At 41.5% G+C, this 27,218-nt stretch overlaps 1 protein-coding gene across 2 annotated transcripts in view; it reads right to left on the reverse strand.

Annotated features, from left to right (window-relative positions):
- Window positions 1-8,807: 8,807 nt before the first annotated feature.
- Window positions 8,808-27,218, reverse strand: part of ZNF248 (zinc finger protein 248) — an 86,870-nt gene continuing 68,459 nt past the window's right edge. The window contains exons 9-11 of one of the 2 annotated variants that reach the window (XR_008510219.2): window positions 17,148-17,192; window positions 10,621-10,809; window positions 8,808-9,508 (exon numbers count right to left, since the gene is read on the reverse strand). The gene's annotated coding sequence lies outside the window, so the exon portion shown is untranslated. The remainder of the gene's footprint in view (window positions 9,509-10,620; window positions 10,810-17,147; window positions 17,193-27,218) is intronic. The other variant, XR_008510217.2, reaches the window with a different exon arrangement.

The following is a 27,218-nucleotide window of genomic DNA, read 5'->3' on the forward strand; positions in this document are numbered from 1 at the left end:
CTAGCTCTTAAGTCCACGAATCACCATATTAATAATCGATGCACATGGAAAGGGAGCCAAGATGGCCGAATAGGAACAGCTTCGGTCTACAGCTCCCAGCATGAGTGATTTCTGCATTTCCATCTGAGGTACCGGGTTCATTTCACTAGGGAGTGCCAGACAGTGGGTGCAGGACAGTGGGTGCAGCGCACTGTGCACGAGCCAAAACAGGGCGAGGCATTGCCTCACTCGAGAAGTGCAAGGGGTCAGGGAGTTCCCTTTCCTAGTCAAAGAAAGGGGTGACAGATGGCACCTGGAAAATTGAGTCACTCCCACCCTAATACTGTGCTTTTCCAATGGGCTTAAAAAATGGCACACCAGGGGATTATATCAAGCACCTGGCTCGGAGGGTCCTATGCCCATGGAGTCTCGCTGATTGCTAGCACAGCAGTCTGAGATCGAACTACAAGGTGGCAGCAAGGCTGAGGGAGGGGCCCCTGCCATTGCCCAGGCTTGATTAGGTAAACAAAGCAGCCAGAAAGCTCGAACTGGGTGGAGCCCACCACAGCTCAAGGAGGCCTGCCGCCTCTGTAGGCTCCACCTCTGGGGGCAGGGCACGGACAAACAAAAAGACAGCAATAACCTCTGCAGACTTAAATGTCCCTGTCTGACAGCTTTGAAGAGAGTAGTTGTTCTCCCAGCACGCAGCTGGAGATCTGAGAGTGGGCAGACTGCCTCCTCAAGTGGGTCCTTGACCCCCGAGCAGCCTAACTGGGAGGCACCCCCTCAGTAGGGACAGACTGACACCTCACACGGCCGGGTACTCCTCTGAGAAAAAACTTCCAGAGGAACGATCAGGCAGCAGCATTTGCGGTTCACCAAGATCCGCTGTTCTACAGCCACCGCTGTTCTGCAGCCACCGCTGCTGATACCCAGGCAAACAGGGTCTGGAGTGGACCTCTAGCAAACTCCAACAGACCTGCAGCTGAGGGTCCTGTCTGTTAGAAGGAAAACTAACAAACAGAAAGGACATCCACACCAAAAACCCATCTGTACGTCACCATCATCAAAGACCAAAAGTAGATAAAACCACAAAGACGGGGAAAAAACAGAGCAGAAAAACTGGAAACTCTAAAAAGCAGAGTGCCTCTCCTCCTCCAAAGGAACGCAGCTCCTCACCAGCAACAGATCAAAGCTGGATGGAGAATGACTTTAATGAGCTGAGAGAAGAAGGCTTCAGACGATCAAACTACTCTGAGCTACAGGAGGAAATTCAAACCAATGGGAAAGAAGTTAAAAACTGTGAAAAAAAATTGGACGAATGGATAACTAGAATAACCAATGCAGAGAAGTCCTTAAAGGAGCTGATGGAGCTGAAAGCCAAGGCTTGAGAACTACAGGAAGAATGCAGAAGCTTCAGGAGATGATGCAATTAACTGGAAGAAAGGGTATCAGTGATGGAAGACGAAATGAATGAAATGAAGTGAGAAGGGAAGTTTAGAGAAAAAAGAATAAAAAGGAACAAAGCCTCCAAGAAATATGGGACTATGTGAAAAGACTAAATCTACATCTGATTGGTGTACCTAAAAGTGAGGCGGAGAATGGAACCAAGTTGGAAAACACTCTGCAGGATATTATCCAGGAGAACTTCCCCAATCTAGCAAGACAGGCCAACATTCAGATTCAGGAAACACAGAGAATGCCACGAAGATACTCCTCGAGAAGAGCAACCCCAAGACACATAATTGTCAGATTCACCAAAGTTGAAATGAAGGAAAAAATGTTAAGGGCAGCCAGAGACAAAGGTCGGGTTACCCACAAAGGGAAGCCCATCAGACTAACAGTGGATCCCTCAGCAGAAACTCTACAAGCCAGAATATAGTGGGGGCCAATATTCAACTTTCTTAAAGAAAAGAATTTTCAACTCAGAATTTCATATCCAGCCAAACTGAGCTTCCTAAGTGAAGGAGAAATAAAATACTTCACAGACAAGCAAATGCTGAGAGATTTTGTCACCACCAGGCCTGCCCTAAAAGAGCTCCTGAAGGAAGCACTAAACATGGAAAGGAACAACTGGTTCCAGCCACTGCAAAAACATGCCAAAATGTAAAGACCATTGAGACTAGGAAGAAACTGCATCAACTAACGAGCAAAATAACCAGCTAACATCATAATGACGGGACCAAATTCACACATAAGAATATTAACTTTAAATGTAAATGTGCTAAATGATCCAATTAAAAGACACAGACTGGCAAATTGGATAGAGTCAAGACCCATCAGTGTGCTGTATTCAGGAAACCCATCTCACGTGCAGAGACACATGTAGGCTCAAAATAAAGGGATGGAGGAAGATCTACCAAGCAAATGGAAAACAAAAAAAGGGAGGGGTTGCAATCCTAGTCTCTGATAAAACAGATGTTAAACCAACAAAGATCAAAAGAGACAAAGAAGGCCATTACATAATGGTGAAGGGATCAATTCAACAAGAAGAGCAGCTATCCTAAATATATATCTACCCAATACAGGAGCACCCAGATTCATAAAGCAAGTCCTTAGTGACCTACAAAGAGACTTAGACTCCCACACAATAATAATGGGAGAATTTAACACCCCACTGTCAACATTAGATAGATCAATGAGACAGCAAGTTAACAAGGATACCCAGGAATTGAACTCAGCTCTGCACCAAGTGGACCCAATAGACATCTACAGAACTCTCCACCGCAAATCAACAGAATATACATTTTTTTCAGCACCACACCACACCTAATCCAAAACTGACTACACAGTTGGAAGTAAAGCACTCCTCAGCAAATGTAAAAAGAACAGAAATTATAACAAACTGTCTCTCAGACCACAGTGCAATCAAACTAGAACTCAGGATTAAGAAACTCACTCAAAACCACTCAACTACATGGAAACTGAACAACCTGCTCCTGAATGACTACTGGGTACATAACAAAGTGAAGGCAGAAACAAAGATTTTCTTTGAAACCAATGAGAACAAAGACACAGCATACCAGAATCTCAGGGACACATTCAAAGCAGTGTGTAGAGGGAAATTTATAGCACTAAATGACCACAAGAGAAAGCAGGAAAGATCCAAAATTGACACCCTAACATCACAATTAAAAGAACTAGAAAAGCAAGAGCAAACAATTCAAAAGCTAGCAGAAGGCAAGAAATAACTAAAATCATAGCAGAACTGTCGGAAATAGAGACCCAAAAAACCCTTCAAAAAATTAATGAATCTAGGAGGTGGCTTTTTGAAAAGATCAATAAAATTGATAGACCACTAGCAAGACTAATAAAGAAGAAAAGAGAGAAGAATCAAATAGACGCAATAAAAAATGATAAAGGGGATATCACCACCAATCCCACAGAAATACAAACTACCATCAGAGAATACTACAAACACCTCTACGCAAATAAACTAGAAAATCTAGAAGAAATGGATAAATTCCTCAACACATACACCCTCCCAAGACTAAACCAGGAAGAAGTTGAATCTCTGAATAGACCAATAACAGGCTGTGAAATTGTGGCAATAATCAATAGCTTACCAACCAAAAAAAGTCCAGGACCAGATGGATTCACAGCCGAATTCTACCAGAGGTAGAAGGAGGAGCTGGTACCATTCCTTCTGAAACTATTCCAATCAATAGAAAAAGAGGGAATCCTCCCTAACTCATTTTATGAGGCCAGCATCATCCTGATACCAAAGCCTGGCAGAGACACAACAAAAAAAGAGAATTTTAGACCAATATCCTTGATGAACATTGATGCAAAAATCCTCAATAAAATACTGGCAAACCGAATCCAGCAGCACATCAAAAAGCTTATCCACCATGATCAAGTGGGCTTCATCCCTGCGATGCAAGGCTGATTCAACATACGCAAATCAATAAATGTAATCCAGCATATAAACAGACGCAAAGACAAAAACCACATGATTATCTCAATAGATGCAGAAAAGGCCTTTGACAAAATTCAACAACCTTCATGCTAAAAACTCTCAATAAATTAAATATTGATTGGACATATCTCAAAATAATAAGAGCTACCTATGACAGACCCACAGCCAATATCATACTGAATGGACAAAAACTGGACGCATTCCCTTTGAAAACTGGCACAAGACAGGGATGCCCTCTCTCACCACTCCTATTCAACATAGTGTTGGAAGTTCTGGCCAGGGAAATTAGGCAGGAGAAGGAAATAAAGTGTATTCAATTAGGAAAAGAGGAAGTCAAATTGTCCCTGTTTGCAGATGACATGATTGTATATCTAGAAAACCCCATTGTCTCAGCCCAAAATCTCCTTAAGCTGATAAGCAACTTCAGCAAAGTCTTAGGATACAAAATCAATGTACAAAAATCACAAGCATTCTTATACACCAATAACAGACAAACAGAGAGCCAAGTCATGAGTGAACTCCCATTCACAACTGCTTCAAAGAGAATAAAATACCTGGGAATCCAACTTACAAGGGATGTGAAGGACCTCTTCAAGGAGAACTACAAACCACTGCTCAAGGAAATAAAAGAGGATACAAACAAATGGAAGAATATTCCATGCTCATGGGTAGGAATAATCAATATCATGAAAATGGCCATACTGCCCAAGGTAATTTACAGATTCAATGCCATCCCCATCAAGCTACCAATAACTTTCTTCACAGAATTGGAAAAAACTACTTTAAAGTTCATATGGAACCAAAAAAGAGCCCATATCACCAAGTCAATCCTAAGCCAAAAGAACAAAGCTGGAGGCATCACGCTACCTGACTTCAAACTATACTACAAGCCTACAGTAACCAAAACAGCATGGTACTGGTACCAAAACAGAGACACAGATCAGTGGAACAGAACAGAGCCCTCAGAAATAATGCCACATATCTACATCTATCTGATCTTTGACAAACCTGAGAAAAACAAGCAATGGGGAAAGGATTCCCTATTTAATAAATGGTGCTGGGAAAACTGGCTAGCCATATGTAGAAAGCTGAAACTGGATCCCTTCCTTATACCTTATACAAAAATCAATTCAAGATGGATTAAAGACTTAAGAGTTAGACCTAAAACCATAAAAACCCTAGAAGAAAACCTAGGACATATGTCCTGAATGGACATTCAGGACATAGGCACAGGCAAGGACTTCATGTCTTAAACACCAAAAGCAATGGCAACAAAAGCAAAAATTGACAAATGGGATCTAATTAAACTAAAGAGCTTCTGCACAGCAAAGGAAACTACCATCAGAGTGAACAGGCAACCTACAAAGTGGGAGAAAATTTTCACAACCTACTCATCTGACAAAGGGCTAATATCCAGAATCTACAAAGAACTCAAACAAATGTACAAGAAGAAAACAAACAACCCCATCAAAAAGTGGGCGAAGGATATGAACAGAGACTTCTCAAAAGAAGACATTTATGCAGCCAAAAAGCACATGAAAAAATGCTCATCATCACTGGCCATCAGAGAAATGCAAATCAAAACCACAATGAGATATCATCTCACACCAGTTAAAATGGCGATCATTAAAAAGTCAGGAAACAACAGATGCTGGAGAGGATGTGGAGAAGTAGGAACACTTTTACACTGTTGGTGGGACTGTAAACTAGTTCAACCCTTGTGTAAGTCAGTGTGGCGATTCCTCAGGGATCTAGAACTAGAAATACCATTTGACCCAGCCATCCCATTACTGGGTATATACCCAAAGGATTATAAATCATGCTGCTATAAAGACACATGCACACGTATGTTTATTGCGGCACTATTCACAATAGCAAAGACTTGGAACCAACCCAAATGTCCAACAATGATAGACTGGATTAAGAAAATGTGGCACATATACACCATGGAATATTATGCAGCCATCAAAAATGATGAGTTCATGTCCTTTGTAGGGACATGGATGAAACTGGAAACCATCATTCTCAGCAAACTATCGCAAGGACAAAAAAGCAAACACCGCATGTTCTCACTCACAGGTGGGAATTGAACAATGAGAACACATGGACACAGGAAGGGGAACATCACACTCTGGGGACTGTTGTGGGGTGGGGGGGAGGGGGGAGGGATAGCATTAGGAGATATACCTAACACTAAATGACGAGTTAATGGGTGCAGCACACCAACATGGCACATGTATACATATGTAACAAACCTGCACATTGTGCACATGTACCCTAAAACTTAAAGTATAATGATAATAAAATTAAATTAAAAAAATAATCGACGCACACCAAGATCAATGACTAATCATGTCATTCTTTCAAAGTCAGCCAGTGGCTAACCACTCACATCTCTCACTCAGTTCATTCACAAATCACAAAGCATGTAATTGTGTAGGGCCTCCTTATCTCCCAGGAACAAACCCCTAAGACATTTTGCAAAAATGATTAAAAGGTAAAGAAGGCCGGCTGTGGTGGCTCATACCTGTAATCCCAGTACTTTGGGAGGCCAAGGCAGGCGGATCACGATGTCAGGAGTTCGAGACCAGCCTGACCAACATGGTGAAACCCCATCTCTACCAAAAATACAAAAATCAGCCAGGCGTGGTGGCATGCACCTGTAATCTCAGCTACTCAGGAGGCTGAGGCAGGAGATTCACTTGAACCCGGGAGGTGGAGGTTGCAGTGAGCCAAGTTCATGCCACTGCACTCCAGCCTGGGCAACAGACCAAGACTGCATCTCAAAAAAAAAAAAAAAAGGAAAAAGAAATTGGCCAAAACAAAGATGAGAGAGCAGTAAAGAAATGAAAAGTGATTACAGCAGAAGTGAAATTCAAACTGGACATATCAATGCAGGTGTAGAAGAAACAGCTGACCATGGGAATGCTGACCCCACTGCCATTTAAGACATTCTAGGCAGCTGGATTGAGTGACAGGGAACTTGGTACTAAATAAATACTAGTTTGTACTATTTTTTCAGTTCCATATACATTTATAACCAATAATAAAAGTGTTTTTTAATGTTTTGACAAACATTTTTTTTCTTGGTATTTTTAGTAGAGACAGGGTTTTGCCATGTTGGTCAGGCTGGTCTCAAACTCCTGGCCTCAAAGTGATCCACCTGCCTCAGCCTCCCAAAGTGCTAGGATTACAGGCATGAGCCACCCTGCCTGGCCTTGACAAACATTTCTAAAGGTAATGGAACAACTGAAATGCTTCCCATCAATTAAGTTTTCTAGGCTGGGTGTGGTAGCTCACAACCTGTAATTCCAGCACTTTGGGAGGCCAAAGCAGGCAGATGGCTTGAGCCCAGGAGTTCAAGACCCGCCTAGGCAATATGGGGAGACCCCATCTCTCCAAAAACAAAAAACTAAAAAAAAAAAAAAAAAAAAAAAACACAAAAATTAGCCAGAAATGGTGGCATGCACCTGTAGTTCCAGCTACTTGGGTGGCTGAGATGCAAGGATCTCTTGAGCCTGGAAGGTCAAGGATGCTGCAGTGAGCTGTGATCATGCCACTGCACTCCAGCCTGGGCAACAGAGTGAGACTCTCTTAAGAAAAAAAAAGAAAAAAAGTATTTCTAGTCTGGTTTCTGCTTTTACAGCCATTTTTAGAGTGCCACACTATCGTGCAAAGTGAGAACCAACTGTATGCACTGTGTGTGTCTGTGTGTGTTACATATATAATACATATTGCCACCAGACACCGCTGAACTCCAAATGGGCAGTGTGCTGATGGACTAGCCGAGGAAACAACTGAAGGAATATCAGACCCCTTTGGGAAGTTGCCACTGTATAAGCACAGCGGAGGCTGAAAGATAAAGCAGATAAAAAGAATGTATTATGTAAATATGGGCAAATATTTGGGGCTCTGATAATGGCCAAATCAACCAGAGAGAAAAAGATTTTGCTTTAAGGCAAGTCTTCGATGAGACAGATCACAGTGGTCTAACACCACAGTATGAGAAACCTGCACTTTAGACATGGAGAATCCCTTTAGTCACCTATATGCTTCCTGTTGATAACCTGACAGGGAATTTATTCCTGTTCATCTTTCCAATGATTTCATTTACAGATCCTTGAAGTCAGCTCTTTCATTGAGGGAAGTAAACAGATGAAGTAACAGCGTTCCACATTTCTGACTAAACTCACAATAGCCACCTCCATGAATCAAACCAAATCTTCACTTATAAATGTAAATGGAAAATGAAGTTTCACTAGAAATTTCAGAACCAGTAACACAAGCTACATATGTACCAATATGAACTGAAGATGTGACTATCAAAAAAAAAAAACAATGAGGGAGGCTGAGGCCTGTGGATCCCTTGAGGTCAGGAGTTTGAGACCAGCCTGGCCAACATGGTGAAACCCCATCTCTACTAAAATACAAAAATTAGCTGGGCATGGTGGCACACACCTGTAATCCCAACTACTCAGGAGGCTAAGGCAGGAGAATCACTTAAACCAGGAGGTGGAGGTTGCAGTGAGCTGGGATCATGCCACAGCACTCCAGCCTGGGCAACAGAGCAAGACTCCGTCTAAAAAATAAATAATAATAATAATAATCTGTATCAAGAAATCAGAAGAGAGTGTTTTGGAGACACTGGAGATTATTAGTATCCTCAATTATACTCAAGAGAATGTTACTTCACTTCACAGCTATTAGAATGGCTATCAAAAAACAGAAAGTAAGTGTTGGTGAAGATATAGAGAAATTGGAACATTTGTCACTGTTGGAGGGACATAAAATAATGCAGCCGCTATGGAAAAGAGTATGGTGTGTTTCCTCAAAATGTTACAAATAGAATCACTATATGTATACATTCATTTTCTGGGGATACCCTAATAAAGTACCACAGACTAGGTGGCTTAAACAACAGGAATTTATTTGTCATGCTCCTAGTGTCAGAACAGGGTTGGTTTCTTGAGGCCCCTCTCCTTGGCTTACACGTGGCCATCCTCTTACTGTCTCTTCACAAGGTCATCCTCTCTACACACATCCCCCTGGTTGCATGTCCTCATCTCTCTTTCTTATGAAGACACCAGTTAGACTGGATCACAGCCCATGCTGATGGTCTCATTTTAACCTAATTACCTCTGTAAAGGCCCTATCTCCAATACAGTCACATTCTGAGGCATTGAGGGGGTTAGGGCTTCAGAAAAGGAATTATGCCTCAAGATTGCAGCATTAACGTCTGCCTAGCTCCCAGCCTGCTGGCCTGCCCTACAAATTTTACATTCAATAAGCCCCCATAATCACATAAACCAATTTCTTAAAATGAATACACACACACACACACACACATACACACACACACAGAAAAAAAAAAAACAGGCACATGCACCCATATCCTATCAGTTGTTTCTCTGGAGAACAGTGATTGACACAGGGCTTAGGGCATGTTATTTTTCTTCATCTTAAAGTTTTTCCTCCATTCCATTTCCCTCCTTCTCTCCTGACAGCCACCAGAAGAAATGGGGAGTAGTCTCCTCTAGGTCTGTCAGCAGGAGCATGGCCCAGATGGCACTTTGATTTCAGACTGATCCAGAACTGGGAGAGAATACATTTCTGTTAACAGAACACAAAGATTGTGGTTATTTGTTACCGCAGTCACAGGAAATTAATACACCAACATTTTGCAAAAATCCTACAGAAAATTAAGTTTGCTTTGCTCAGTGAGAGCACATCTAACCAGTGAGAGCTATCACTTTAAAGGCACTAAATTCACCTTTTGTGTTTCAGCTCTCGAGGGGTTATCTTATCCTTTGATATGGTTAAAAATCTAGAGAGTATGTAATCAGTCAAGAAAAATAGGGTAAGAGTTATAAAACACCTGGGGATATGCTAGGCTATAAAACTCCAGGAAGACAAGAACATGAAGCAGACAGAAGAAATCTACCACCTGGATCAATTGAGCTGTCCTTTGACTTTCTACCTCCTGTGCCACTAAAGAACAAACAGCGTGGCAATCACAGGCAGCATGCATTTCAGGCTTGTTAACTGAGGGTGTCAACTACATTACTTTCATGAAGAGAGTTAAAGACATTTTCTTAGACTTCAGGCCAGGAAGTCTTTGTGTTCCATGAAGAATTACTTTTGTTTATTCTTTTTTTTTTTGAGACAGAGTCTCATTCTGTCATGCAGACTCTGGAGTGCAGTGGCACAATCTCAGCTCACTGCAACCTCTGCCTCCAGGGTTCAAGCGATTCTCCTACCTCAGCCTCCCAAGTAGCTGGGATTACAGGCACACGCCACCACACCTGACTAATTTTTGTATTTTTAGTAGAGACTGGGTCTCACCATGATGGCCAAGCTGATCTCAAACTCTTGATCTCAAATGATCCACCCATCTCAGCCTCCCAAAGTGCTGGGATTATAGGCATGAGCCACCACACCTGGCCTCTTTTGTTTATTCTTACGGTCAAAACAAAGCACTGTCCTTTTGCACAGAGTATCAGAGATAAGTCTGCACGTTACTAACAATTACAGTTATACAACACAATGTATAATATATACACACTAAAATAAAACTATTATAATTATCTTGATGTCTTTATAATTAATATGTTGACTTTTCCCTATTTTAGCTCTGTTAACTATAAATTCCTTGATAATTTTTATCATGTTAATCTTTTATCATTTTATGCAATGGAAACAAGAGAAATGAATAAACAACTCACCTGGCATTTGCTTTTTTTCTGTTGCTCTTGGGAAAGTGCAGGGGAAGCTGAATGTACAGTTACGGGAGAAGAACACAGGGGTGGTCATGCGAGATCTGGCCTGCTATGGACCTTTGAGATTCAGCTTCCTAAAAACTGCTGCCCACCAACTGGTTACACACTCTTCTACGGGAAAAAGTTTCTTCGGCCCTTGAGGAGACAGCAAGAGCCATGATGAGTGAGAATTCACACATGTAAATCTGACAAGATCTCACAGAAGTTGGCTATGCAACTTTTCACTGGGTTCACTTCCAAATGGTCAATTTCATTTTTCTTTCAGAACTAATCCGGGACTAATTCAACAAATAATATTATATCAGAAGACAAATTGTTACCTGCCATGTTCACTCCTGTAGATGAAATACTCAGGATATTTGTTTACTTACATTCCTACTGAGTTGCTAACCCTTAAGGAAATCATGCTGCAGCAAATGGTGGGAGTGCTTTGGGGAAAGATCTGTTTTAAGATTGTTTGCTTCTAACTCAGTTGCAACAGAACCTGGCAGGTGACTTACCTGTTATAAGATGGATGGGTGTTTTCTATTCCTGCTCTGCCATTTACAAACTGGATGAGTCTGGGCAGGTTACTTATACATCCAAGAGTCAAGGTTTCTCAGCTTTGCAATGATGCAGACACAGACACCCCTACTCTCTGCCTCTGTAGGATCAGGGTAGGTAAGGCGGCACCACATCTCTAGAGGGCCCATATCACAATGGACATGGTATGAGAGCAGCTCAGAATCTGGACAAAGACCATGGAGACTGAATGTGGGGCATGTTGGTTAAAGACTGGAGATAGAACTCCTCCAGCTACGCCCAGTGATGTCTCCCTCCAGACCATGCCCACACCAACCCTCCAAGATTAATATTTCCACCAGCATACCCCTTGCCACCACTCAGTCCAGTCACCTATCTTTTCTGAGACGTGGTCCAAACCTTTCATCATAGTGGGGAGACCTTCTGGATGTGATAACATTTACAGAGCATCACTCATTCTGAGCAGGAGGAAGAATTACTTCAGGCTGTGCAAACTGTCAGGCTCTGCCCTTTCTGGCAGTTTCCTGACTTTGCTCTGAAGTTGAGCTGACAATGTTCAGGTTAGAGAAGCAATCTTCAAGGTGGGATTCCTTTTCCTAGGGCCCCTTCTTACTTCACAAGAACTGCTTTATTCCGAGGAGCTGAAACCTGAGCTTAATGGACAAAATCATTTTACTCAGAAGCTTCACCCAGGGTTCCAAATCTCAAAGAACTTCCTTGTCTAAACTCTGAAGGCACTGACTATACTGAAGGTTGGACAGTGCAGGAGTCCAAGCAACACAGTCATGCAGCCTGACCCAACGGCTTCGAGATGTTGAGAAACCCCAGAATACATGACTACAAGGTGACACTCAGCCGCCCCCCACCCACTTCAGTATGATTTCAGGAATACAAGATGGTTTTAGGTAGGGTGGTCTACCCTGGCCATGTGACCTTCACCATTTCACTTGAACCCTCAGACCCTCAGTTTTCTTGTTTGTCAAGATGGAAGACAGTCACATAAAGATTGTTGTAACGACTAAATAGAAGAGCTAATGAGAAGAACAAAGTATTTTCCAAATACCTTATCAGCTGAGGTTAACTACTAAGCTCTGTGCCAAATTTTTTACATATGCCAAAAATGTGAAACTCAGAACCACTCTTCATGGCACATATTATTGATGGGATGTGCTATACAAAATGGGCTTACTCTGATTGAGAGCTCTAAACTGGAGGTAGGAAGTCATTCTAAGGGCTGCCTGCACATCCTACAAACCTGCAGGGAAAAACAAAACAAAACAAAACAAAAAAAAACGGAACTTGCCTTGAACCTTTGAAGTGGGCCAAACTGCAACGACCACAAAATTCTGGAAAACAGCTGAACTTGACCAGTGTTGCAACTCCTGAACAGTAACAACCAATGAACTATGGACTCAGGTATTAAGCCACCCGCTTTCACCAACGGATAATTCTTTCAGAACTTGCGTAAACACCCGTAGCTTCCTTTCTGATTTCCTCCCTGTTCCCCTCCCTCTCTTTGGAATACAATTTGGCTTCCAGCCCAATGCGTCTCCCGAATCGCAATTCCTAAAACCTCAATAAACGCCATGGTTTACTGCATTGCAGCCTGGTCTTCGACTCTTCTTGATAGACATATTAACAGCATCCCTCTACAGGTGAGGACTCCTCGTCCCACGCGTAGGGACTAATTCACACCCAGCTCAGCCTGGAAGCAAAGCTCGCGCCCTTCCAGGGCGAAGGCGCGCACCCCGCGCGGGGCCTGGACGCGCGCGCACGCGCCCAAACTTGCGATCCCCGGCCACCCTCCGACTCACAGGGACACCCCGCCCCCGCTCCCACTGCCCCCGAGCCGCGCGGGACCCTGGCCCTAGCCCAAACCTCCTCAGCTCGCCTGCCTGTCACACTCGGGCTGAACCCGCTCCCGGAGTGGTGTATAGACCTGAAGGTTCCGGGGCATCTCTGCAAGGAACGGAAACGCAGGGAAGCACTGCAGGAGATTGCAAAAGACGCAGAGCGCAGTTGTTGGGGACCATGGGGACACGTTTTTGTTGGGGACCATTTGGGACACGTGAACTGCGAGGATATGATGGTTAATTCGACCCTTGTACTGGGTTTAAGTGTGTCTACCCAGAACTCTAGAATGTGATTTTATTTCAAAAAGGGTCCTGGAATATAGGACTAGCATGTCCTGTGTGATGGTATATCCAGATGTCTATGGTCTTTACCTGGGTGGCTCAGGTCCCATCAGCTGGACCCAACATCTGTTGATGCCACCGATATTCACTGTAAAGGGTCCTTTTCCATGGGAGCCCACGTGAGTGACAGAGGTAAGCATACTGGACTATCTGCTGTCATAATGTACCACCTGACAGGGTTTAGGACTTGTTCCTGCGTCCAGGTCTTAGACCACTTGCCATCTTGTTGGCTGTTGCCCATAAGTCAGTGAAAATGTAGCAAGATGCATTTGAAGGTGTGCCATCCAGGACAAGCCCCATGACCCACAACTCTGCCCATTGGTTGGAGTTTTCTTTTTCATGTAAAGTTTGTAACAGTTTTTCCTGTAGTTGCACAGCCATAATGCCTCAGTACACCCCTCAGCCGTTAATTCAGCTAATCTGTTAACCCAGTCTGGGCCTCCTCGGGGACTTCAGTGTACCAGCACCCAACAGACTCCAACCTCTGGGCTACCCGCACGTGGGAAAGTAACTGGCTACCTTTTTATGTATGAGAAAGGTGTGATTGAGGCTTAGGTGACTGTAGTTTGTACATTGACCAGGCACTGACATTTGTAGCTCTAAAGGCTTATTAGGACTAATTGGCCTGAGTGGGAGAGCAGTCTGTACAGCTTGTTGAACAGTGAAGCACTCCTGTCTCTACCAGCTCTTTAATAAGGTTATTAATCTTCTCCTGCATTTATTGACTGACATTACATGGCTGGGCTAGGGAAGACTGCCTGTGCACTTGTCCCAGTATCCATTGTAATTGTGTAATTTCTACTCTGGGAACATCCCTTACAATTCGGAGAAGTATTACACATAATGAAAACATCAATTTTTATAATAGATTTAGCATTGTCAGTTACAGACACTTGAGTATATGGATGTCCATTAAATAAAATATTACCTGGTTCAGTTTCAAAGGCTGGAACAGCAAAACTCACCTGAAGAATTCAATGAAGTCAATCTACCAGGAGTATGTGCAGCCAACCACCACTCCACCAACTGTGGTCTTGCCTCTAGTACTATGTTGCACACCATTGTATTTTGGAAACAGATTGTTTTTCTGAGTTTCACAGTTTGTAGACAGAGAGGAATTTTACCCCAGGATGGACCATGACTAATTAAGATGATTTACAAGATTGGATTTAGGAGTTTTTGAATTTATTATATTTAGATAAGATGCTGGAGTTAGAGTTAATGCTGTAATGGGTTAAGATTTGGGGGCATATTGGGAAGAGGTGAATATATTTTGCACATAGGAAGGATATGAATTTTGGCAGGGGTTGTGGGGCAGAGGGCAGGTTGTTGTGGGTCACATTGTGTCCTCCCAAAAAGACATGTTCAAGTCCTAACACACAGTACCTGTGAATGTAACTTTATTTGGAAATAGGGTATTTTTAGATGTAATCAAGTTAAAATGAGGTCACAGTGGATTAAGTAGGCCCTTTTCTAATGACTGGTGAGGGAAATGTAGACATAGAGATACACTGGGAGGACACCATTTGATATGAAGGCAGAGATTGGAGTGATGTGTCTACAAGTCAAGGAATGCTAAGGATTGCCAGCAACAACCAGAAGCTAGGAAGAGGCAAGAGAGGATTCTCCCCAGCAGGCTTCAGAAAGAACATGGGCCTGCCACATTCTGGAGGCTTACACTCTAGCCTCCAGAACTGTGACAGAATAAATTTCTATTGTTTAAGCCACCCAGTTTTAGGTACTTTGTCATGGCAGCCCCAGGAAACTAATACAAATGGCAAAGGGACTCCAGGGCACATAGCTTGGGGCACCAAACCTGGAAGGCCTTAGCAAATAGACCATGCAGATGATCTACCCTTTTCTTGAGGATACTACCAGCATTGACTGTGCTAGAAACCTTTTTTTGGGTATGGCACAATTCCTATCTACGTGGCAGATGCAGGCCATACCACTCAAGAACTCTTGAGTGGACTATGTCACATGCTTAAATTTCCAAACATATCTAGTCAAAGAATGGTGCCAAGTTTACAGCCAAGAATACCCAGCAATAGACAATTCTCTGGAGTATTCACTGGTCATATCATGCCCCATCTTATTCCCAGGAGGCAGTTACCATTAAGAGATAAACTGTACTGTTAAAGGAGAGCATAAAAAGCTAAACCCCTCTCATACCATATACACAAATTACCTCAAAATAGATATATAATCTAAATATAGAAGATAAAACCATAATACTTTAAGAAGAAAATACAGGGGTGAATCTTCATGATTTTAGATATGGCAATGTGGTCTTATATAGAGCACCAAAAGTGCAACCAGCCAAAGCAAAAAATAAATAAGATTTTGTCAAAGTTAAAAACTTTTGTGCATCAAATGATGTTATCAAGAAAGTGAAAAGAGAAGTGACAATTCACTTCCTGAAACATCTGGCTTACACAATAAAAAACAGGTCAAGAATGGATGGGTTGATATTAGGTGGTGTAATGGAAAAATACTAACAATCTCTCACCCAGTTTTCCTCCTTGAACCAGTTCTGAGATCCAGTTTATGGATGGAAGGGAAGGAAGAATCTTTTTGAGGGCCTCCCAAAGCCATAGCAATTATAAACAATAGCTAGTCCCTTAATATTTCTCCCAAAGAGACTTTTTTTTTTTTAAGACAGAGTTTTCCTCTTGTTGCCCAGGCTGGAGTGCAATGGCGTGACCTCGGCTCACTGCAATCTCTGCCTCCTGGGTTCAAGCAATTCTCCCGCCTCAGCCTCCTGAGTAGCTGGGATTACAGGCATGTGCCACCACGCCCAGCTAATTTTGTATTTTTAGTAGAGATGGGGTTTCTCCATGTTGGTCAGGCTGGTCTTGAACTCCCTACCTTAGGTGATCTGCCTGCCTCGGCCTCCCAAAGTGCTGGGATTACAGGCGTAACCCACTGTACCCAGCCTCCCAAAGAGGTGTCTATGCATTTACCAGAGCAACAGTACACTGGCAAAAAAGGAATACTAGATCTTTGGAATGTTTATATTCAGAGTATAATCTGATTGAAACCAGGCAATCCAAAATGCCACCAGTATGCATGTTATGAATGTACAAAGGCCAGATGTTAGAGTCCTCATCCAAGTCCATCTTAAAGTCCAGAGTATACAGATATGTCCTGCGGTCTTTTACTCAGCCCTTGAGTGAATAATTGGAATAGATAAACTTATTAGGCGCCAGAGCCTTCATGCTGCCTCCTGGACTTGTGGAGTAAGAGCCATTAATTGTAGTTAAGGCCAGTGTTGCCAATTAAGATTTCCCTCTCCCTGGCTAAATTGGTAAATCAGAAGCAATATCAATCGCAGAGTGGTAATAACCATAGCTATTGTGCTAATTGTGCTTTTACTAGAAAAAATAATAATCTCTGGAGCTTAATATGCAGCTATTAAACTGCAAAAGGATCCTTTTCAACTTCCCTGAAGAAGACTCAAATGCAGTTCACTTTGTTCTAGACTAGATAGCAGCATATATTGTCTTGTCCTAGTCTTGTTAATTTTCCTGCCCTCTGTCACAGTGTAGTACACAGTGAGTTCCACAAAACATCATCCTGGCCACTACATGGATGGCACATCAATGGAACCTGGTGAGGAGAAAGAGGCAAGTACTCTGCTTACCTTGGTAAGATAAGTGTTTGGTAGAGGTTGAGGGAAAACAAAACAAAACAAAACAAACAAACAAAAACACCTATGTCAGCATTTTGGTGTTTGGTACAAGGCTGGACACTTACCCCAGTGTTAAGATCGAGCTATTACACAACTTGCGTTTCCTGCCGCTGAAAAAAAGAAAGGTATTTGGAAGGTCTGTTTACACATGGGGAAAACACCTACTACATTTGGGAATACTGTTTTGTCCCACTTACTGGGTGCCTTGGAGGAAGGCCAGTTTTGAGTGGGGCCCACAGCAGGAAAGGGTTTCATAGCAGGTTCCATCTGTTGTCCTTCATCCAATGGCACTAAAGTTCTCAGTGGTATAACATAACACTGTGTGGGGTTCTGACAAGCCAAAATAGACCAGTAACAGCACAGTCCTCTAGGATTCTGGAGCAAAACCATGCCATCTGCAGCAAAGAACCTCTCATTGTTTCAAAAGCAGCTCCTGTGTACTACTTGATCCTAGTACAAACTGAGCAGCTGACTTAGTGTTATCTATTGACTATGTGACTATAGCTGCCCGTGATTTGGGGTTACTGTCAGACTCACACCAAATCATAAAACAGGCAGGGAAACAACAGTTTATTGTGCAACAAAAATGGTGCATTGGGAATTGGGCCGGAACAGGTCTCAGCAACTTAAGTAATTTATATAAATAGGTGACCCATGGCACTTACCCCTGTCATATGACTACCTCTACTTCAATTCATGTAGAGAGTTCAATAGAGATCTTTCTCTCTCATCCAAGAATGAACACTCCATGGAGTATTCCCTGTGACAGAGTATCAGCGGAAAATCCTGGGCCTGGTTCTCTCACATTGCTGTCTTCCATGGCCACTAAAATTCCACTCAGGAATGTCCCTGAAAGATGGTGATGATGGGGAAATCCTCCCAATGAACAGGACTTCACATCACACACTTGTTTATTATTATTTGTGGCAAGAAAAGTCAGCTAAGGTAATACCCAGATTCTTGAAGATTGGTAAATAGATTGATTGGTTGCAACAGGATTGGAAGACTGGAGCCAAGGAGGTCTTGTAAAGAAGCAGGGGGTTAGATATCTGGCCGTGCACACAAATTGTGCAGATCTTTGAGCCTTTTGTTAATGTCCATCAAAGAGCAGCTACCACAGAAGAAGCAGTGGACAGAATCATTTATCCAGTGGCTGTCAGCCTAGGTCCCATGAGTTTTCACACAAGCCCAAGAATGGAGTAGCCATGACAGCAGGAAATGGGAACTATACCTGGGCCTGACAACATGGGTTTTATCTCACTAAGGCTGATAAAGCTCCTGCTAAATATCTGACTTTTCAGAAGTAGAGATCAATGCAGAGCACTCAATATATTACCATTTTTTGCAGAGATCAATCAGATTCTTCTGGCAGGATGATTTCACGGGAATCCTTCTACTCTGGAAAAACAGTGAATTGTTCTATTTGGGATTCAAATATATTCTGATTATAGGTTGTTTTTATGCCCACAGTGCCTCTGTGTTTCATGTCATTCCCAAATCATGTGGGAGGGTTAACATCCAGGTTGACAGCAGGGAAGTAATGTGGAAGTGGAATAACTTGTAGAGTAGGCAACCAACAACATCAGCTCCAATAGCCTACTATTTGGTTCCAAGACAACCCAGTAAAAATTAGAAAAACAAGAAAAAAGTGCTATATGCATTATATGACTATATAATGCAAATAATTAAAAATGTAGACATAAACTTGAGGTTGCATAGTTTTAATGTTATGTATGTTTATACATGAATCATTCCATTGAAAAAATAAGAGTATGAAAGATCAGTTTAGTTTTTTAAACAGTACTACTTTTTGTTTTATGGATTTCAAAGTATAATATAGTTTACAGCTGCTTTCTTTCTCAAAATTCATTTTGTAGGGTTAATAATTGTATTCTACCTTTGTGTATTTTATGAAAATTTTTATTTACATGAACTGAATAAAGAGGCATTCCATGTTTATGGATTAAATAAGGCTGAATATTGTGATAATGCACAAAAGTTTTAATTTTGTTGATGTCCAAATTATTCATTTTTTTCCTTTGGTAGCTCATGCTTTAGGTGTCATGTCTAAGAAACCAAAACAATCTTGAAAGAGAACGAATTTGTAAAACTTATACTACTTGATTTTAAAGTATACTATAGGTCAGGCGCTTTGGCTCATGCCTTTAATCCCAGCACTTTGGGAGGCTGAGCCAGGCGGATTACAAGGTCAGGAGATCCAGACCTTCCTGGCTAACATGGTGAAACCTTGTCTCTACTAGAAATACAAAAAATTAGCCAGGCATGGTGGCACGTGCCTGTAGTCCCAGCTATTCAGAAGGCTGAGGCAGGAGAATCGCCTGAACCTGGGAGGCAGAGGTTGCAGTGAGCTGAGATCACACCACTGTACTCCAGCCTGGGTGACAGAGCAAGACTCCATCGCAAAACAAAAAAATAATAATAATAAGTAAAATACATAAATAAATAAATAAAGTATACTATAAAGTTACCAAAATCAAGACAGTGTGGCACTGGCATAAGTACAAACACATAGATAATGGAAATTAAGTGAGTCCAGGAATAAACTTTCACTGCCCGGGATGCTATGTGTCACTGGTCAACTGATCTTTTTTCCTGTTTTGCTTTTGTATGTATGTTTTTCAGTTTTTGGTTTATTTATTTATTTATGTATTTTTGGTCAACTGATTTTTGACAAAAGTGCCAAGATACTTCAAGAGGAAATTAAATTTGGCATTAAAACAAACTGTATGTCCACAAATCATGCTGGGACAATTGTACATACCCATGCCAAAAAAAAATAATAACTTAGACCTTTACCTCACACAATATATGAAAATTAAAGCAGAATGAATCAAAGACCCAGATATAAGAGCTAAAAGTATAAAATTTATAGAAGAAAATATAGAAGAAAAATCTTTGTGACCATTGGTTAGACAAAGAGTTCTTAGACAACAAAGCACAATTCATATAAAAAAAGTAAACTAGATTTCATTAAAAGTGATCGCTATTGTAATTCAAAAGATAACATTGAGACAATGAAAAGATAAGCCATATATTAGTAGAAAATATTTGCAAGCAATATTTCTGATAAGTCTCATAACTTGAATATATAAAGACTTACAACTTGGCCAGGCACGGTGGCTCAAGTCTGTAATCCCAGCACTTTGGGAGGCTGAGGAGGGCAGATCACCTGAGGTCAGGAGTTCAAGACCAGCCTGGCCAACATGGTGAAACCCCATCTCTACTAATAAAAAATTAGCCGGGTGTAGTGATGGGCACCTATAGTCCCAGCTACTCAGGAGGCTGAGGCAGGAGAATCGCTTGAACCCAGGAGGTGGAGGTTGCAGTGAGCCAAGATCGTGCCACTGCACCCTAGCCTGGGCAACAGAGTGAGACTCCGTCTCAAAAAAAAAAAAAACAAAACAAAACATGCAAAAGACTTGAATGAGACATTTATCAAAGAAAATATACAAATGCAAGGGCCAGACACGGTGGCTCACACCTGTAATCCCAGCACTTTGGGAGGCTGAGGCAGGTGGATCACCTGAGGTCAGGAGTTCAAGACTAACCTGGTCAACATTGTGAAACCCCATCTCTACCAAAAATACAAAAATTACCCAGGCTTGGTGGCATGTGCCTGTTAATCCTAGCTACTCAGGAGACTGAGGCAGGAGAATCACTTAAGCCTGGGAGATGGAGGTTGCAGTGAGCCAAGAAGCCACCACTTCACTCCAGCCTGGGTGATGGAATGAGACTCCATCTCAAAAAATAAAGAAAATACACAAATGCAAACAAAGAAAACATCATTAGTCACTAGAGAAGTACAAATTAAACATACAATAAGATACCACTACATAATTACTAGAATGGTTATTATAAAAACAGACAATAACAAATGATGTTGAGGATATGGAGAAACTGGAACCCCTACAACATGGATGAACCTAAAACAATCATTTTGTTAAATAAAATGAGTTAGACATAAAAGACTAAATATTTATATGAATGTCTAGAAAGACTTTTTTTTTTTTTTTTTTTGAGACAGGGTCTCACTTTTTCTCCCAGGCTGGAGTGCTGGCTCACTGCAACCTCTGCTTCCTGGGTTCAAGCAATTCTCCCACCTCAGCCTCCTAAGTAGCTGGGACTACAGGCACATGCCTCCATCCCTGGCTAAAGTTTACATTTTTTGTTAGAGATGGGGTTTCATCATGTTGGCCAGGCTGAAAGACAACTTTATAGAGTCAGGGAGATCAGTGATTGGCTGGGGGTTAGAGTGGGGACTGACAGCATATTGGCATGAAGGAATGTTTTTGGGTGATATAAATGTAAAACTGGATCGTGGCGATGTTTGCATAACTCTTAAAATTTAATAAATATCACTGGATTGTACACACTGTGGATGAATGTTAAGTTACATAAATTATATCTCAAAAAAAAAAAACTGCTAAAAAGCCATTGGAGACTGCTTTGAGGAAAAATGCCCTCTACAGAGTAATTTTTCAGACTCCATAAACTTATTGTTAGGTGGAGAGGGCAAACATTTCAGGAAGAGCTCAAAAGGTGTCTGCTGAATATCAGTATCAACTAAAATGGTGTTTTATGGTAATCTAGAAAGATAAGCCATTTTCAGAAGTGTCTTTTTTGATAACCCCTTCTCAGTGCTTTCAAGGGACAGGGCAATGAAGATCTTTTTCTCTCAGGCAAGGTGCAAACATAATTATAGAACAACAGATAATTTATGAGCTTACTCATCCAAAAATGTACCCAAGTACATGGAGCTGATGGCATTCAGCCTCTCTCTGGTACCTTTATTGTAAAAAAGTTTCTTCTTAGAAAATATGAACTCTATAACATCAGCTGTGTTGACTGAGAAGCCTAAAGGAACAGGATACCAGCCTGTATTCATCTCTTTATAGGTGACTAACACAGATAGGGGAAGGAGTTATATATTTCTCAATAAACAAATATTTGCTCTGGACTAGAACAAGGGAAAAATTCCTCCAGCTTAGTTTACTAAGAACACCTGAAGTTTTAGGACACTACTTCCACTCTAGTAGGAAGTGGATGAATGAACCACAAGCTTTATCTTTTCTTTCAATTGTACTTAAAACCTGCCTGGAGCCGGGCGCGGTGGCTCATGCCTGTAATCCCAACACTTTGGGAGGCTGAGGCAGGCGGATCACAAGGTCAGGAGATCAAGACCATCCTGGCTAACACAGTGAAACCCCGTGTGTACTAAAAATAGAAAAAAAAAAAAAAAATTAGACGGGCGTGGTGGCAGGCGCCTGCAGTCCCAGCTACTCGGCAGGCTGAGGCAGGAGAATGGCGTGAACCCGGGAGGCAGAGCTTGCAGTGAACCGAGATCGCGCCACTGCACTCCAGCCTTGGCGACAGAGCAAGACACTGTGTCAAAAAAAAAAAAAAAAAAAAGTATACTAGGGCTGGGAATGGTGGCTCATGCCTGTAATCCAGCATTTTGGGAGGCTGAGGCTGGAAAATCGCTTGAGCCTGGGAGTTCAAGACCAGCCTGTGCAACATAGGGAGACCCTGCCTCTACAAAATAAAAAGTTAGGCCGGGCACAGTGGCTCACGCCTGTAATCACAGCACTTTGGGAGGCCGAGGCGGGCAGATCACGAGGTCAAGAGATCGAGACCATCCTGGCCAACATGGTGAAACCCGGTCTCTACTAAAAATACCAAAATTAGCTGGGCGTAGTGGCGCACGCCTGTACGAGTAGCTGTAGTCCCAGCTACTCGGGAGGCTGAGGCAGGAGAATCGCTTGAACCTGGGAGGCGGTGGTTGCAGTGAGCCGAGATGGCATCACTGCACTCCAGCCTGGCGACAGAGCAAGGCTCCATCTCTAAATAAATAAATAAATAAATAAATAAATAAATAATTTTTTAAAAAAATAAAAATAAAAAATGAAAAAAAGTTAGCCAAGTGTGAGTGTGCACTCCTGTAGCTCCAGCTACATGGGAGGCTGAGATAGGAACATTGCTTGAGGCCAGAAGGTCAAGGCTGCAGTGAACCATGACTGAACAACTGCACTCTGGCCTGGGCAAGAGACTAAGACCCCATTATCTTAAAAAAAAAAAAAAAGTGTACTAGAAGTGTACTTTAGCTCTGACATGACAACAGTCAAGTTCCCACCTTGGGGTTGAAAAATGGTCTATGTTTTTGTTTCTCTTATACTTTCTTTCTTTCTTTTTTTTTTTTTTTTTGAGACGGAGTCTCACTCTGTCTCCCAGGCTGTAGTGCAGTGGCGCGATCTTAACTCACTGCAAGGTCCGTTTCCCTGGTTCACACCATTCTCCTGCCTCAGCCTCCCGAGTAGCTGAGACTGCAGGCACCCACCACCACGACCGGCTAATTTTTTTGTATTTTTAGTAGAGACGGGGTTTCACCATGTTAGCCAGGATGGTTTCAATTTCCTGACCTCGTGATCCGCCTACCTCGGCCTCCCAAAGTGCTGGGTGTGAGCCACCATGCCCGGCCTTTGTTATTTATTTCTACAATATGTTAATGGTCATTTATTATGCTAGATGTGAATACACTGATACAAAAATGTGAGTAAAGCCTTGGCAGTTTTAGCACTCTATTACTTTCAGGTATATTCGTTTTCAGGTATACTCTTTTGTATGGGACTTTTTCTGTTTTTCATATACCAATTGAAGAAGTGGAGATTAGCTTCTGGCTTATCTGATGAACTTGAAATAGCCACTCCACAATAGGGAAGTGGAAGACAGATGGATTTCAGTGGGATGTCATCATTATGAAAAGCATATAACCTTCTCCAAATAATTAAAAGCAGCAACAAAAGACAAAAAGAAGAAAGACATTTGAATAAAAATTAACCTTATAAATGTAATAAACCTTTTAATTCCTTTAAAAACAAAAGGTTGGCAGCATGTTGAAAGAACCCAGAAGGCAACCTGAAAGAGCGCTCTCAAGCAGTCTCTAAGCAGCAGTGACTACTGTAGCTATTGGCTGGTAAGGACATAGCAAGCACAAATGGATTGAAACAGTTTATTCCTTACATAGATCACATATGCAAGATCACCATAGTGTCAGCTGCCTGTATCTCCTCTCCCACAGGATGATACCAAGAATAAAAGGGCCACAGGATGGGCAGCATGAGTAGCTGGGGTACTCTCTTGCAGAAGAGCTAATTCTAGACCACAGTTAAGTGGTTTTATAGCTTGCAGATCTACCCATGGAGGAAGGTGACAAGGTACAAAGTCTCATGCCTGGGACCAGAGAGGCAGATGAGAAACTGCCTCCCACAAGATAGGGAGGTGAATGAGATGTAATTTCATGATAGCTCCTCACTACCTGCCAAGACACAGGTCAGCCTGCAGTTGAGCCTGTCCTATGTGGCCATGTATGGAGACATGTAAGACTGCCAGGGTGCCATCATGGAACTGTTTCCCTATAAACTTCCAGTGGCCAAAGCTGGAACAAACTGAGCAACAAAAGGAGTAATGTCAAGAATAAAATAAATATCCATGAGGCCACATTGACATAAATGGCTGAATAAACTGATAAACAAATGAGAAAGAACAAACCTTCCTTTTGGAAGACTAGAAATAATATATGTATTTATCGCCACTCCAAGGGGTGAAGCTTAACTCTTCATGCCTAGAGTATGAGCTAGACTTAGCAACTCACTTCCAAAAAACAAGAGTATGGAAAGGAAAACACTGTAACTTTACAGGTGAGAAACCAGACAGACACCACCTTAACCAAGTGATCAAAGTTAACACCATCAGCCAACAGTCATGTTGGTATCATGCACACCATCATATGATGCAATTAGGATACCTAATCTCTGTGGTATTATTCCCCAAATTCCACAACCCCAGTATGATTGTAAGAAAACATTAGGCATACACAGATTGAAAGACATTCTACAAAACATTTGACCAGTATTCTTCATAAGTGCCAGGGTCTTGAAAAAGACAGAAAAACTGATATAACAACTAAACACAATGTGGCATCCTAGACTGGATGCCAGTCTACAGAAAAACACCATTAACGGAAACTGGTGAAATCCAAACAAAGTTTTTCATTAATAGTGTTGTACCAATGTTAATTTCTTATTTTGACATCTATGCCAAGGTTGTATATAATGATAACATCATGAGAACTGGGTGAAAGGTGTACAGGAAATCTATTATCATTGAAACTTTCTCTGAATTTAAAAATATTGACTGGGCACGGTGGCTCACACCTGTAATCCCAGCACTTTGGGAGGCTGAGGCAGGCGGATCACAAGGTCAGGAGATCTAGACCAGCTTGGCCAACATGGTGAAACCCCATCTCTACTAAAAATAGAAAAAAAATTACCCAGGCATGGTGGCACATGACTGTAGTCCCAGCTACTCGGGAGGCTGAGGCAGCAGAATTGCTTGAACCTGGGAAGCGGAGGTTGCAGTGAGCCGAGATCACGTCACTGCACTCCACCCTGGGTGACAGACAGAGACTCTGTCTAAAAAAAAATTATTCAAAAATAAAACTTTTATTTAAATAAAGCATATAGAAACATAAACAAACACAAATAACAATAAACACGGATTCTTTATTAAAGATGTGGTTCGATACCAATGGCCAATACCATCTAATTAGGCCAACAAAATGTTGAAGAAAGGGTATCAAATATAACATTTTACATTTGTCAGATATAATAAATAAAAGTGTTGAAAGATATTAAGGCAAAGTGGTGTGGAGAATTCAGTGGGCCTAGTTCTAATGATGATATTAAGGGCAAATATATTCATTCTATACCCACTTATTCTGGAATCACATATGCAAATCCAATATGTGCATAATTCCTGTGATGCAACATATGCATATAGATCTCAGAGACCTTATATGTTTATTTCTATTTTCTTGATCATTAAACTTATCCAAATTTTAAAGGATTTCCTACTTTTCCATGTATATATGTGTGTACACATATACATATAAGAATGTTGGCTTTACGCTATAAAATATTTCACATCACATCTGATGCAAAAACTGTGATGACATTTCTTTTTAATACGTTTTTCCATGTTAAGATCCCTAAAAATGGATTCTCAGATGTATAATTTTTTTAAATCTTGTCAAATGTTAATACCAACTGTCCATAAGGTTTAAATCCTAGACTAATAATTTGATGTACAAGTAGTTATGCTTACATATGCAAGGTTTTTTTTTAATTTGTTGCATTATTATGATTATTTGATGTTCACTGCTGCATTTCATCAGTTCTCTCATATATAATGAGTTTGGTTTATGGATTTAATTTTGGAGTTTCAATGTTTAAGACATTTTCAACATTTAAAAGACATTTTCCGCTATGTGTGCTATCTCATGTACCACAGTTTGTCTTCTAGCAAAAGGATTTCTTACATTCATTATACTTATAGTGCTTCTTTCCTCTTTGAATTCTCTGACATTTAGTAAGGACTAGAACTGTGGCACAATGATGTGTCACATTTATTACATTCACAGAGCTTTTTCCCTATATTCTACAATGTTCACTGAGACTTGATTTGTGAGTGTAGGTTTTCCCATGTTCAGTACATTCATAGGGTTTCTCTCTTGTATCTGTTCTCTGATGTAGTGTGAGATTTAAATTGCTACTGGTTTTCTCACAGTCGGTACATTCATAGGGTTTCTCCCGTGTGTTTTCTCTGATGTACTGTGAGGCATGAATTACCACTGAAAGTTTTCCCACATCTGACATATTCATAAGGTTTTTCCCTAGTGTGTATTTTTTGTTGTCCAATGAGTTTTAACTTTGCAAAAAAGGTTCTCCTACATTTAGTACATTCATAGTTTCTCCTGTGTGTGTTCTCTGATGTTCACTGAGTGTTGACTTGTGGTTAAAGATTGTCCCACATTCAGTACATTCGTAAGGTTTCTCCCATGTGTGTTCTCTGATGCACACTCAGTGTTGATGTCACACAGGAAGTTTTCTCACACTCAGCACATTCATAGGGCTTCTCTCCTATGTGTATTCTCTGATGTCTAGTGAGATGTACCTTACTATAAAAAGCTTTGCCACATTCACTACATTCATAGGGATTCTCCCCTGTGTGTAGCCTGTGATGTTTTGTGAGATAAGACTTTTTGTTGAAGGTTCTGCCAC

This window comes from Pongo abelii, chromosome 8 (genome assembly GCF_028885655.2).
Source record: "Pongo abelii isolate AG06213 chromosome 8, NHGRI_mPonAbe1-v2.0_pri, whole genome shotgun sequence".
Taxonomy (NCBI): domain Eukaryota; kingdom Metazoa; phylum Chordata; class Mammalia; order Primates; family Hominidae; genus Pongo; species Pongo abelii.